Raw genomic sequence first — 14,769 nt, 5'->3', positions numbered from 1 at the left:
GCCTATTGAATGTTCCCTCCGGGGTGCACGCGGGCGAGAGGTCTTTGAGAAATGCCGAGCCCGGTCCTGCTTCCATAATTAAGTTAAATGCTCAAGCTCTGCAGCTCCGCAGCGTGCGACCCCAAAGTGCAACCGTTCAAGACCCCGGCCCGCGGTGTGGACGCGTGCGGCTTTATAAATGTTTTTATTTCTGGTTCTCGGAAATGGATAGTCCGCTCTGACATCAGCCGGCCCGTCCTTGTCGTAATCTTGTTGAATTTTGTTTTGACGCGCCGCTACAGCCAAATTAACGACGTAGAAACAAACAACTTTGCGACGACCTTCGGAGTTCTCGGCATGGGTGCGGCGAGCGCACCTCGCGCAATCTAACACGTTCATTGCCAAACAGTTTGTTTGTGCCGTGCCCCGGCTAAACCTTATTAAACGTTAATGTGTTGTGATAATGCAGGTGACGAGGCGGCGACCCGAACCCGTTCGCCTCAGCCTCGCGGGTCGGGGCACGGGTCGGGGCGCGGGTCGAGGCGCGGGTCGGGGCGGGGGTCGGGGCGCGGGGGTCGGGGCGCGTGCGTTGCGCAACACGCGCGATAACATCTTAATGCGAGAATAATTGGTCGCGCGAGGAGCGGCCGCCCGCCGCGCTTCCTATTCAGCCTATTAGCGCGATATTGTATTCTCATTGATTGCGCGCACGGCCGCGACTGTTCCGACCGTTCTAGAGCCTCATCTGCATTCGAATGCACTCGGCAAACGGGGCCGCTGAGCCCGCCGGCTGCGCACCCAGCGGTACGGTGCGCATTACAGAAATATATATTTGAACATTTTGTAAGAGCGGCCAGACGCGAGACGCAGACGCCGCGAACGACAGTAGTTGTTCACAATCATTACCACGTGAACTTCTCAAAACGAATCGAATCAAATTCATCACCATCATGGAAATTGGAATCTTTGCATATTTTTTCACAGTTAGGTGATATGGCACTGTGACTTCATCACCCCAGTTCCGTAGTTTTCACGTCTCTCCCCTAGGGAAAATTTGCTATTTTATTATAATTTCTATTTCTATTAATTCTACAATTTCAATAGGAAAAATGAAACCGACCTCCAATTACGCGGAAAGACGTTCAACGCCGCACTCGCCGGCACGCGGCCTCCGCTCCATAACGTTGAGGCGACTCTGCGGCCATCCGACCTGCGCGCCTTGCGGCCTGCCCACTATCGCTAGCTAGCTGATTGTTTCCACTAAGCTATGTCGGTTACATTGAAACATGTTCGGTTCGTTCGTCCGCGTATCTCCTCATTCCTGATTCGATCTCGTACAAAGCTTACCGAGGAGGACCAGAGTGAGGGGTAGTATTTCAGAGTTGTATGCATCATTGTGTCATGACACATCATAACCGTATTGAAAAAATATTTCCTAGTTTCCCGACCGCTGCCCCATCGAGTTGTATTCTACGGTTTACCTCTGTCTCGTGTTTGGACTCACGCAAGGTGACTGTTCGTCCCAGACAGCTAGATACGTCTGAGTAAACCACTTCAAGAACCGAGCCCGCTGATGTTTGGAGCGGGTAAGACATGTGAAAAGCCTTATTTGATCTAAGTGGGGATGCAGGTGGCTTCTAGAAGATAGAATTCATCATGAAGACTCGCTGTTTTTTCCAGGAAGTCTGTTCACCTCTAACTTCAGAGGATTCAAATTGCTGGACCCTAAAGTCATCATTTCTTGATCAACCTTACGTTGAAGTCGCCATATGAACAGTGAATTGTATACAGGAAGTAAATGTTGCAGTGCTTATATCCTTCCATACAGCCTCTACTTGATCATGTGAGCAAGACAAGTTGGGCGCCTATACCTGAAGAGCTGCAGCGAATGTCGTAGCGGTGCTCTGGGTGCTAGGTGTACGACCCAGCTCGAAATACTTTCAATGGTAGTGATGCTGTTAACTAGGGACTTATGGATGAGATGATCCGACACCTCCTTGGGATAGTCAGTCGCCCGTCCCTGTGGCATGGTCAGTACCCGGACTCCATATGTAATGTGCCCACTCTATGGCTTTGAATAATCCTAAAACGTCCCAATGTAATTCAGTTCCATTTGCGGCTTAAGAATTTTCTCGTGTCACTTCATGGTGCGTACACTGTTTATTGCCAGAGGCACTCATCGAAGCGCCCAGGTCTAAATGCGGTAACTATCAAAGCATTGCTCTCGAAATTTACACCAGAAAACATTTAATTGTACTTAAGAGGACAAACGTAAATATTGACGCGGACGTGCGTGTTGTTGCAAAAAGTTGTTGGAAAGACTTGGCAGCCCACCCAAGTCCAACAGCCAACCCAAGCTTTGATGAGGAGAATATTATTTTTGTTGCTTCCGAGTTTTGCGACCGTCGGTACAATACGACGTGTTTGAAACGCATCTCAACACGCGGCTTCTGGCAAAAAAACATACGAGAGAAAGTAAACGTGCAATTCTTATAAATGAGTTTCGTTGATATTTTAGTCGTCTCTGTCGCGCTCCCGCAGCGCGCCTTTGGTAGTAACGGCCCTAACCAGGATTGAAAAAGAAACATATCATCAATATAGCTGACCCGGCGGTGAGCGACAAGGCAAAGAAGCTGTCAACTGCAGACTAGTTGCGAGATGGGCACGGGCGCCCGTCACGTGACACCACCGCCGACAAACACTCGGTGACGAGAGCGGTTTTCACTTTAAAGTAAGAGCACCTGACACACATCGGTCGCGGCCCGCGGCTCGCGGCCGCCGCCATTACGCAGTCAGCGTGCGTTGCGGTGCCGCTGCTAGTGAGTGAAAACAAGAGAACCATTCAGTTGAGCAAGAGCAGAGTTCCGCGCGCGCCCGCCCGCGAATACTAAGCGCAGCGAGCGCACTGCCGGCACGTGCGGTCCGGCGGAGCCGCGCGGCGCAGCGATGCCGGCGCTCGAAACGTCTCGCGGCCCACCTCTTACACGTTTTCCCGTTACTTTCAAATAGCGCACGAGCACGACGAGATGAAACGCTCCGCGCGCACATCGGCGACCGCCAATAGATTAGTGGAACGAGTCCGTGTATGTGCCGACAACGGTACTCTGAATTAGGAGCTAACAAAAAATGTCGTAGCGCACTGCGAAGCGGCCGGCGTCAGCGCGCGATTGCCGAATGTCGGTCGCGCGAAACCTCGCGACGCGCCACTTCATTATGATCCACACACGACGACTTTAAGGCACCACATTCGGAAGGCGGAGGCTCAGAGCGCCCTCCAACGCGACCTGCTTTCCGCGTACCATTGCGCTCCCTCTCTGCTCCACGCGAACCCGTTTGTTTAAAGTTGCTCCTACTCACAAACAAACTGTAAATTAAAAGAGAACGCTCCGAACGACAGCCACGTTCGTCGTGCTGACGTTCACACAGCCGTGAGGACTGGGCGTGCGAACGTCGAGCGCTTGTGCGCACTTGCCGCCGGGGCAAGTGTCGAACACGGGCCAACTAAACGCTCGGGCACCCGTCGTCAATGCCCGCTTTTTTAACAATATGACCGAACAATTATTTAATTTTTACATGTGTACACAAACAAATCCCGACAAGAAACTTGTATTGTGTGCACGTGCAACGTTCGAAATCTATAGTGATATTTGTGAGCTGAATGAGAGACGCCACGTCCAGAAACCACAGGTCACTGCTGTGGAGGTGCATCCGAGAGGTGGTCCGATGGAGCTGCTCTGAAACAAGTCGACGAGCAGGCGTCGCGCCCCGCGCCTCTCTTGCTACTACATTCAAATATTTGACGAGAAGCTAATGTTTTCAAAACTTAATTGAGTTGTTTTCGTCGATTTTAATGGACTTGGTGGCCGGTGTGGGCCGGTGCGGGGCCGGTGCGGGGCGGGGGCGGTGCGAGGCGGCTGCGTTGTAATTGTTATTGGGTAATTATGTAAATCGCTCGAAAACACTTGTAACGCTATCGCCGCGTAAATCCGAGGCGGCCGCGTCGAGCGAGCCGCGTTATCAGTCGCCCCTCCCCCGCCTCGGCCTCCCCCCACAACGGCCGCGCGCTGCAGCCTAACTCGCACGCCCATTAGTTATATTTTGTACGATAACGATTCGTACGAAAGGAACGCTCGCTGCATGCCGACGACGTTTAAATACCTGACCGATCTTTTGTGTAATTTATGACGAAGGTGCAAGGCGGCACAAGGCACAAGCGCGGGGCCGCTGCCACGGGTACACGCGGCTCGCATCTCTATGATAATAACCATACTCATTATTTTAATTGCTAAAATGAGTCCCACAAAAACTCAGTGCACGTCTGCGGATCCGCGGGTCCGCCTATGCCATCAAAGGTTCCATGACGCTGCCGCGTCAGGGTATTGCCGCCGCTTCGAGCGAGACGTCGCGTCGCCGTGCCGCCGCCCGCTACCGCGACGCACTGGCGCACTCACGATCGCTTGCTCCACGCTATTGTTCCGGCTAATGGCAAAATAACACTTTTAAAGGATTCCACGTACGACGCTACTGTTGCCTTTAGCTATCCGCAGTACTTCTGTACTGTGACGCGGCTTCCAATCAATGATGACACGAAATTATTTTGCAAAGGTGACTTTTCAATACGGAGCCACCCCCGGCGCCGCCTCGGTTGACCGAGCTGACGACAGACGGTGCCACGTCACCGCCGCGGCGTCATTTGCTAAGCGCAGGGCCCGTCGCACTGTCCCGTAAGGATACACTGGTTCAGTTTACGTCGGCATTGTCTGTTTACGTCGGAACATTGTGTGACCAGCACCAAGCAATTGCAAACGGGGACGCGTACGCGCGGCGCGGACAGCCGGCTCGCCGACCCCGTGGCATGCGAGCTGCCGATAGCGACATTCAAAAAGTATCGTTAATATAAATATTTGCCGCAAGAGCCGGCTACGGTCACACTAAGCGGAATCCAATACATATTGTGAGACGCGAACCCGGGAGCGAGCGCAAGCCGAGCCGCAGATCAGCAAGCGGTCAAAACGTTAGCAGGCAGCGAGTGCCCGCCGGAGCAACGGTACCCGCGCGGCGCACCGTAAACAAAGAAACTAGTTACCGCGACCTCTGCGCCGGAGGAGTTCCGAATCAGCTGTCGCCGGGTGAACGGCCGACCTTATCGCGCGGCCGCTCGTTTGCTTTGTCCTTATTGTCCTAAAACTAGTTCGTGTCCTCCCTCTCCTCCCCGACCCCCCCCCCACCGACCCGCCGTCCCGCGCTTCTCTCTCGATTAGCATTGAAAAACGATTCACCTCGTCTCACCAAAGTCGACTCTAATTCATAACAAACATTAAGAGCGCGCGATGTTATTGAACGAAAATGAGTCCTGCGGCCGCGCGGCATCTGCGCGCCCAGCGCTCGCCCGACGCTCGGCACTCGATGACAACTGAGAACACGAAGGAGGCCCCCGACCGCAAGCTGCCAGTCTGGCCCGCGGTATTAACCGATGTTGATTTTTTTAATATACGTACGGATCTACCCGCGACCGCTACCTACTACCCGCGCGTCGCTGCGGGCGCGGCGCCGGAGACGTCGCGGCCTCGTCGCGGCCTCGCGGCGCATTAATTACCGCCACGCGGCGTTATGTGCCATACATAAATGAGTTTCAACAGGAAACATATTAACGACGTCGCTAGGAGGTGACCTCTCCGGAGATGATTCCGCGAGCGCGCCGAGGTTGCGATCCCCGCCGCGCCGGTCGCCCGGGAAACGCGGTTATGCACTGCAACAATTTCCTATCGCCTACCGGAGCCCCCGGTCTAGTCCTCGGAAATCAGAGTTTCGGAGACTGCTTTTTTGTTATTGTTGGAACGAAGTACTGCAAAGGAATAAAGTTAAGCTCAAATTATAATCACGGCCGCCCAATGAAGAATGGTTGCTCGTTTTTGTCTTATCTGATGGACGGTCACCGTTTTCCTCCCAGCAAATATTCATTCACGAATTTAGCAGATTGAAGGCGAGACGTTTTGTAAACATTTCACCTCGCAGCGGTAAGACATCAATCAGTGATCTGAAGATAGCTGAGCTCCGAAGCACTCGTAAAGCGTGCTGCGGCCAGGCGGTCGGACGCAGCGACCGGGTGCCGCCGGTGCGCGCGGGCTCGGTGCACCGCCGCGTCCAACGGCGCGTCCAACGGCGCGCTCGGCCGGCGCCGCGTGCCGGCTACGCGTCCGCATAACGTAACAATATTTCTAAGTACGGCGTTACATAAGACGCGAGCGGCTACGTGTGGGAGGCAGGCGTTCGAATTTATTTACTAATTAGACCAGTGATCGCAGTTCTTACTTACTTCACCCGCCGCTGGGGGTGTCGGTGCCCGTGCGCCCCGAGCGGCATGGGATATCTCCACAACAGCTAAACACGTAGACATCCAACAGCGAGTAACTAAATCGGCTCGGCGCGTTACTTTGCCTAAGGCACCGGAATCGCAGACCATCGAGCTCAGTGTCAGCCTACCAACTCTTCAAGGCAACATTTAAACCGAAACCGTTACCCATGGAATTCTCGGTAAGAACCAAAGAGAGTGGCCACGGGTGCGCACGAAGCTACTCAGTGAGTACGCCGCCGGAGCGCAGGCGCACTGCTGCTATCCGTGTCACGAGCAAACTATCGCTTGCTGTGACATCACTGTACGCGTACGTGTATTGTTTATTTCAATGAACACGACTACTCGGTCCAGTAGAGGGACCTTACGCATTACTCCAGCGACTCGCGGACTGAGAGCGAGGCAACCGTGTGTAGGTCTCGGGTACATTTCTGAATAAAGCCGGGGCGGTTCATATATGGATGAATCTAGACAGTCAAGTTGTAGAGTTCTTTTAAGAGAATAAAAGAGTACCGTTCTTTTAAAGGATTGATTTCAATTTACCATATCCGAGGCCATGGACAGGGCTACACTTGAAATTCTTCTACGAGTTCGAATCGAGAGTAAGCCCATAAACGAACGAAAGTTAAATGACATAACAAACACAGTCAAGTGAATTAGCAAGTGGAAGTGGCAGTGGACAAGTCACATAACGCGTAGAAAAGACGGCCGTTCGGATCTCAAGGTTCTGGAGTAGAGACCACAGACTGACGAGCCAGCGTATGAGGAAGAGCATACAGGTTGCTTCTAAACGGTCCTATTGGAAATCTATGGGAAAGGCCTACGTTCAGCCGTAGAAGTTCTACTGCTGAAATGATCACGATACCCGGACTGCGGTAGTGATCTTGAAGCATCTTCTGCGCACTGGGAACATCGCGGTTCAGAACGCGTCTTAGCGCTAAGACCAACAACACCACAACACCGACCAACAACAGCGTAATCCATGCCGTGCACGCGCCACACGCCGCGCTGTAAGCCGCAATATAAACAAGCAGCGATGTAACGAGTGACCGACTGACTCTCGCAGTGTGCCGATCCGCAGTGCACGACGGACATTATAAGATGCAGCACCTTCTCGGTAGTCGATGAGAGGGCCACGGGGTGGGGGGAGCGGAGCGGCGCTGGCGGCGTGCGCGGCGACGATAACGGAAGACAATAAAATTTATTACGGGCGCACGCGCACGCCGCCTGCGATAAGCCGCTCGTGCCGCCGCAAGCGCCTTTATTGCGGACACATATCAGCGCCCCCGCGCGAACCGCACCCAGGTCGCTCCCGGATCGCACCTGGATTACACTCAAGCTACAACTTGCAGCAAGAATCCTGATAACACAATAAAACCGGATGAATTTCTGCAGGAATATGTTAGAGGCTGCGTGGGTAGGCCCCCTCCAAGTAGATCGACATGGTTTAGCTCGCAGCGAGTCGCTGGATAAGGGCGGGATCGATCATCGTGGCGCTCTTCGGGGAAAGGCTCGCAACGAGAGTCCATCGGCTGATATGACGATGACGAAGCTCACTTATCAAAATACATGAGGGCAGATTCGTCGCCGATGCCCTTCATGTTGTCCAAGTCGTGCGCTACTCTCAATTTTCTGGCTGCTCGTGTGCGACACGAATAAGCGACTTATTTCATGTCTTTTATAGATTATTACTGATAAAAAATTCAGGCAAATTAACAACACAAATTAAAAAAGAAGCATACATTGGCCGCAGAATGAATGCATCGCTCTATTATGTGTTAAAAAATATAAAGACAGCTAACAAAACGGCAGTCGCAGCACGTGCTGGCCCGCCGACCAGTTGCGTCTTACTACACCAGTCGCAACTGACGGGAGGGCTCGCGTTCGGGAGCTAAATATTTCCGTGACGTCAACGGCCGTCGCAGCCCGCCGCGGGAACATGGCGGAGTCGCGGCCGGTGGACGAGGAAAATTGACGACGTTATGTTCGCGGGCAGCGCTCACCTCACGCACGACCTCGTCACGCTCGCGGAATATTCAATTGCCGACCTCTGCCGTAATTCCTAACGTACGTTGTGATATCTTGGTCGGGATGTATATCTGTTAGCAAGGTAAGCCTTAATGACCGTATCTTTTTAAACCGTTAGACAATAAAGTCGATCTGTGCCGGGCTCTCCCTCTTGGTCTAGACCTTCTTGAGCTCAAAGTGTAATTGTGCACACGAAGCCGTCAGCAATCGAGCGTGCTCGCTGCCGGCACCGACAACGGCAAGTCGACTTAGGGCGGGACCAGGACGCATGGGCGGATAGTGCCGCCTCATCAATCCGATTTGGCGGAAAGACAATAACCGCTCCAACGCGGCCAAAGCACCAGGCTTACGCTGTTGCTGAATAAGTGGCGCTGCCGAAAGCGCTTCACGACAGACAGCTGCGTCACCTGCCGCAGGACAGTCGCGCAATCTCGCGGTCGTAATCGGTGACGGTCACGTTTGCAGCTGAGTCGGCAGCACGTTCCGTGATTACCAACAACTTGCGCGTTATCGTCTTACAGTTTTTGTTTGATTGCACCACGCGCTGCGCCTGAGATTAGCTCACAGCGAGCTCCCGATAACGACAGCAAATAGTCTGTCGCCGACGCGCCCCGCCGCACCCGGCGGCCGATACAGCGCGCCAATATCCCCACTCGTCGCGGTTAGCCAGCAGCAATTATTTAAGACCCAAGGCGGCTTATCATTTCGTACCGCAAACAGCATTAAAACGCAGAGGTACTCTTGACGTGGTTCTTCGTAACCAAATGTTAACAGAACCGTTTAATGTCAACGTGACACATTCGATACTATCGGACAGCGCCGGACAAACCCGGCCTGTCTCCAGGTCAAAGAGGCGAGCGCGCGTTTGAACAACTCCAAAAATTATTAGATTTATTCTTCAAAACAATATTTCTACCCGAGGATCGGTGATTGCCTCCAATAATAATTACACAAGCCGCAGATAACGGCGGTATTATACATTAACGGACGAGCAAGAGCTCGAGCACAGGCACGGCCACGAGCGTGGCCGAATTACGTCGCAGTGAATCAAATCAAAGTCTGTATTCAAATAGACGACATGAATGTTAAAAAGACAGCTTTGCAACCGCTTCGCGCAGCTCCGTGCCCGCTCCGCTGACCGACCACAAACAACTCATTAAGAGGAACCACTTAGAAACCAGTTTTTGATATTGTCGAGAATTTGTTTTTTAATTTACACACCGGTTATTTCCGGCAGTTTTTCCAGTCGAGGACTCGGACGTTTTGCATTCGCTTGTTCGCGACGACGAGCAGACCCACGATCGGAGCGCCATCGGTGTTCACGCCGCAAATGGATTTCCAACCTTAGCAGTGGCGAGCGAGAATGCAGGCGGCTGCGCTGACGCGACGCGCGCTTTTGACACCTGCATATCCTCCTCGACGACACTGTCTATATCGCATACGGCGGATTCTTCTGTTTGTGTGTGACGTCATTCGCCGCGATGTGGTGGATGGGTTCCCGCTCGCCCCGCTTTCATTGAAATCAAACCGAAAACATTACGGAATACTCAGACGTCGCTGGAGCAAACAAATTATTAACCGGTTTAAGAACCGCCCGGCGGCGAGGCTCCGAGCCCCAAAGCCTAGTGCGTGCATACATATCTTTGGTTGGGGCGCCGTATATACTCCATAGCGAAGTTACGCAACTTACGTGCACCTTCCACGCTCGTCGGCGGCGGCGACGGACCGGCCCGCGCCGCCCCGCACCGCCCCGCGTCGCCCCGCGCTGCCACGCACCGGTTTCATCCGGTTGAGTCCGGTTAAGTTAATTTCAAACGATGCGTTGTTTTAAGAAGTTTCCTGTGCGTGTCGGCTCGCGTCTGCTCCTGTCTCCTCGCTCGCCAATAAAAATTCGCCGCATCTCTGCTTAATTTCCAAATTTCTTTTTATCGATCTTTAACTCTTCTCTTTATCTCGCCGTCAGACTAAACTTATGGTCTACGCGATGAGACTTATAGCAAGAAATCATCGCATGGCCATTCGTAGCTCACGCGGCTCGGGGCGTGCCGCCTACGACGGCAACACAACGAGCAGCATCACCGCAAAGTGAACTGAAACGCCGTTGCCACAATATACACAACGCGAACGCCGTTTTTGTTGTTGCACGCGAACAGACACGCTGCGCTCACGCATCATGTCGGTCGCGTCACGACGGTCCGGCCACATATTCGCGGCTCCAGACACGCCTACCCGCGTACATGTCTGTAACTACACACTCAAATCCACATGTTTCCACACGCTTTACACACCTCTTTACGTTCATTTCAATTCAAACGCAACTACAATAATTCATACATGTTAACACGCATCCACCCGTAAAGATGCAAGTCAGCGCAACTGCGTTGCCTTCAGCGAGCGCTGTGGGTACAAGGGTCGGGAGCGTGCGTTCTAACCAGGAAAACAATGACAGAAGTGCGGCTCATCCGGGACTCGAGAGAGCCGCGCTGCAGATCCGTACACCGACACCTCGCGCCTAAATTTACTCTAAACAATCTCTTTAATAAAAATTTGTTGTCCCCATTTCTAATAAGATTTAAGACGACATATGCATCGCGGGTTTACACCGTTCGTAGGAAGACAATGAGTTACATTTATGTGGGAAATATTCAAATTTTCTCCACTATAAAGTCCAGCAACACGTCTCCGCTGCGCGCCTTCGGGAGTCGATTCCATGCGGCGAACGAGCCGTCGCATCAAATAACGTCCATAACTTGAGTTTGCGATCGGGTGTGTGGCAAGCGAGGCCAAACGGTTCAGAGCAACACGAGCCAGTGCCAGTGCGCCGCTGTCTCCTGGTCGGCGGCGCCCGGTCGCTCGCTGCATCCGCGACGACATCGGCCCGCGTCACCTAATGTTACTGTTACCCCGGCCGTGGTATCGCACGACCGATTACCCGCCGTCCCGGATGAAAACATTCGCCCAGAGCCGGCGACGTTCGCTTTCCCCAAAAAAGAAAGTTGCGTTCGGTTCAGCTCGCGAGGCAACCCTCGAGAGGCGGCCGCGTGCTCCGCTGTGAGGTTCTCGACTCGTCGCGCGCGGTGTGACGTGCGAACAAAAGAACCGAGCGCTCGCATCGAATCGCTGGACACTGTTCACCGTGACGTGCGAACTGTTATTCAGCGTCTAAGTACAAATACACAACACCGCCAAAACAAAAATACAGCTCGCCCCCTTGCGGCGCGCAGCGGTGCGCTCGTCGCCTCGAGGTTCAATATTTACAAACAGCGCGGAGCCGCTCACCTCGGCGACGCGCCCCACCGCTACGACCGCGCGGCCCGCCCGGCAGCCCCGGCAGCCTCGCGCGCGCCTTCTTTCGCAGGTGGCATTACATACAGTCGCAGCGGGCGCTAGGAAATGAACGGTTTCGAACTCACCCCTGTCGAAAAACTGCGGAGGTCCAGGTGCCGTGGCGTCGTCCTGTACGGAGTGGGCGATGGGCAGTCGAGTAGGCGCTCCGGTTTTGCATTCACGTACCGAAGCACGAGCACACCGCGTGAGAGAAAGGGCGCTTGTGTCGTCCGAGCGAGTAGAGGTGCGCGCGTCGTGCGGTCGGTTGAGCGCGTGTCGCGAAAGCGTGCCGGCGGTCGCGGTTCTCAGCTGTGACTGAAGGCCGCGCGGCGCGGGGGCCGCCTTAAGTCGCGTCCGCGCAGCGCCCGCAGCCTGCGCCCCCCGCCCCCCGCCCTCCCGCTGCCGCCACGCCGCCCCGCGCACCGCCCGGCCCATCTCCGCTGTTAATGTTTTCCTTACAGACTTAATTTTACATCTCTAATTTGAGCTGATAACTTGTCACCAAAATAACCAACGGGCGCCAGGACCTTCTGCAGAACATTGCCCGTACGCACGACGTAGCGGTGCCTGTCCGCGGAAAGCTAATTGTGATACACGGCCATTGATATAACGGGCAAAGAAAGGCCGGGGGTGGTCGTGGGCGGTCAACATGACATCCGGCGTGATCACCGACAGGTCGCGCGCTGCTCGCGCCGGTCTGATCGCTTCTCACAATCGTCGCTTCTTGGTATAAAGATCTCTTTTGTGTCTACGACGTTATACGAGCAGTGCCTGTAATTTATGTAATAAACACAAAAAATATTATATTTTCGTACCATCTCGCATAATCGCTTTGGTTTTCTTTAATCACCACTTGTTTGTACGTCAACGTCAACAATATTAATGAGCAAGTCAAGTCTTCATTGACGTCAAGAAGCCGAGTCCAGAGTAAGGGCCACACTTCTCCGTCTGTTCGCGAAAGGTATTCGGACGCCCAGTTACAGCGGCATATTGCGACGGAGTATTGCAATGCCTACCGCGCGCGCACAAAACAGCGGCAACAATCTAGAACTGATTACCATCATTAAGTGATTATAGCTTTTATTGTTACAATGAAAATGCAAAAGGTTCGACACCACAAAAAGATTGCAACGTCATGACGCGTCCGGGTGGCCGCTGCACAACGGGAGCGCAGCGGCAGGGGCGCGGGCTCGAAGCTGCTCTTGCCCGGAGAGGAGGCCGCTGACGTCACCTACAAATTAACGCACGTAACCTTCGCGCAAAAACATATCCATTCCGAGAGTCGTGCGATTTAAACTGAGGACTTTATATTAGATTGTCCTTTCGATAGCGCGCCACGGTCGCGCGCTGCGCTCGTGTCGCCGACTGCTGCGCGCCCAGCGCGTGTACTGTGCGACGCTGGCTAAACTTACGAGTCCCACCTGAATCGTATCATATGTATTCCGAAATAGTGCGTCTCTACGCATGCATCCTGCTTTATAAATATAAGAATAACATATTATATTCAATTGTTGCCGACATTATGCAGTCGAAAAAATTTGCTAAGAAATAAAAGTTCTCGCGATGAGTATTTACATTTAAGTGAACGCGGAGCAGCCTTCGAGCCGATCGTAAGCGAGAATCTCGCGCGCTACAGCGAAGCCTGGCGCCGGGAGCAGATGGCTGCCAGAAAGATGGCCGAACAGCTGCTGCGCTCGGCGCGCCGACGACCGACGCCGCTATGGCCTGCGGTATTTTAGTATCTCGAGGTGGAAATGCCTTTACATATCTGGCTCGTGGCGGAGCTGCAGCAGTACAGGAGTACGAGTCCGCGAGCGTCCGGTTACAATGCAATGTACATTATTCTTCAGTCGAGTCGCGCTGTCAGCGGTGTCGGAACTTTTTTTGTACTTGCAGCGAGCACGCGCACAGCCGGTGCGTCCTCGCGGCTGCCGGCGATGGTCCTCGTCTCTTCCTCTTATATTTATTTATTCATTTATTGACATCATTGTCCATGTATTTGTGCTCATCGACCAGTCGCTGGTTTAGGTCCTTTATTTCTCATAAGATTACGAGTCCAATATTCACTTACTGAGAAGAGCATACATTAGCAAATAGTTGTTAGCGGCTTTTGCAAATTCATCGTAATTGAGTTCGCCGAACTGAAGAGTCGGTCATCTTAACAAAATCTACCGTCCCGGTCATAGGCCAGTTGTACGATGACGATCGCACGCAGGTCGCAGACTGTGCACGTGCAAGTTGAGGGGCATCCCTCGTAGCGAAACGGTAGATTTCTAATACGGCATATGGAATGGACTTTAATACAAACAGCAGAGAAGTACGTTTTACCAACACAAGACTCTCTCTGTTTTTGTATTTAGGTTGATGATGATGGCTTCGCGGCTCGACGCAGCTTCGTCGGAATGAATGAACTCATTCTGCGAACTTAAATAGCACGAACTAACATGTCACAACATCGAGCCACGCCGCGCTTGGAAATTAATTGTCGACTAAACATTCTTGATTTTTGCAATGAATTGCACTTTAACTATCGCTTTCATTTCATTTTGTAATTATTATTATTTCAGAAATATTAACGGCACATTAACGTTCTTATTTGTAATTTCAGGGTGTTTAGCTGTCACAGTATAGATTGCGCGAGCAACTCCCTTTTGTCGCATACAAACAGTGTCGGGCACGTAGCGGCAGCAGCGCGGTCGGGATCGCAGCGTAACCGAGCCGGTCCGAGCGGCGCGGGCGCAGCGGCCGCGGCTAAAACTGCAGCGTCGACTGTGCCGGTTACCTCGTTACTGAGTTGCACCTCCACTTCAGCACTTTTCATTTTAGACAGAGTCAACTTTACGCATTCCTCGTTTGTATCGGTAAGTAATAAATTATAATAAATAATGCAATGTACAATTTTGAAGGTGGCACTGTTTATGTAGTCTTTCATCGTTGTTCCTTACGAGTCATCAATATAAAAAGGGAATAAAAAGGACTCTATATTGTGCCACTTTAGGAGAACATTCAATTCCGCACACGCAGATGTTCAATTCTGCCGTTCTCTACGTTCAAATAATAACTTATCGGTCTAAAGCTCACGT

At 52.7% G+C, this 14,769-nt stretch overlaps 1 protein-coding gene across 2 annotated transcripts in view; it reads right to left on the bottom strand.

Annotated features, from left to right (window-relative positions):
• Nucleotides 1-11,989, bottom strand: part of LOC137921498 (UNC93-like protein) — a 33,542-nt gene extending 21,553 nt beyond the window's left edge. For both annotated transcript variants that reach the window (XM_068764286.1, XM_068764277.1), the window contains exon 1: nt 11,773-11,989. The gene's annotated coding sequence lies outside the window, so the exon portion shown is untranslated. The remainder of the gene's footprint in view (nt 1-11,772) is intronic.
• Nucleotides 11,990-14,769: the final 2,780 nt, after the last annotated feature.

This window comes from Battus philenor, unplaced genomic scaffold (genome assembly GCF_028537555.1).
Source record: "Battus philenor isolate CCGP_79_NKW_IND1 unplaced genomic scaffold, ilBatPhil1.0.hap1 SCAF_1, whole genome shotgun sequence".
Lineage (NCBI taxonomy): Eukaryota > Metazoa > Arthropoda > Insecta > Lepidoptera > Papilionidae > Battus > Battus philenor.
Note: the sequence above shows the minus strand (reverse complement) of the source record. Positions and strands in the feature narration are given on the sequence as shown.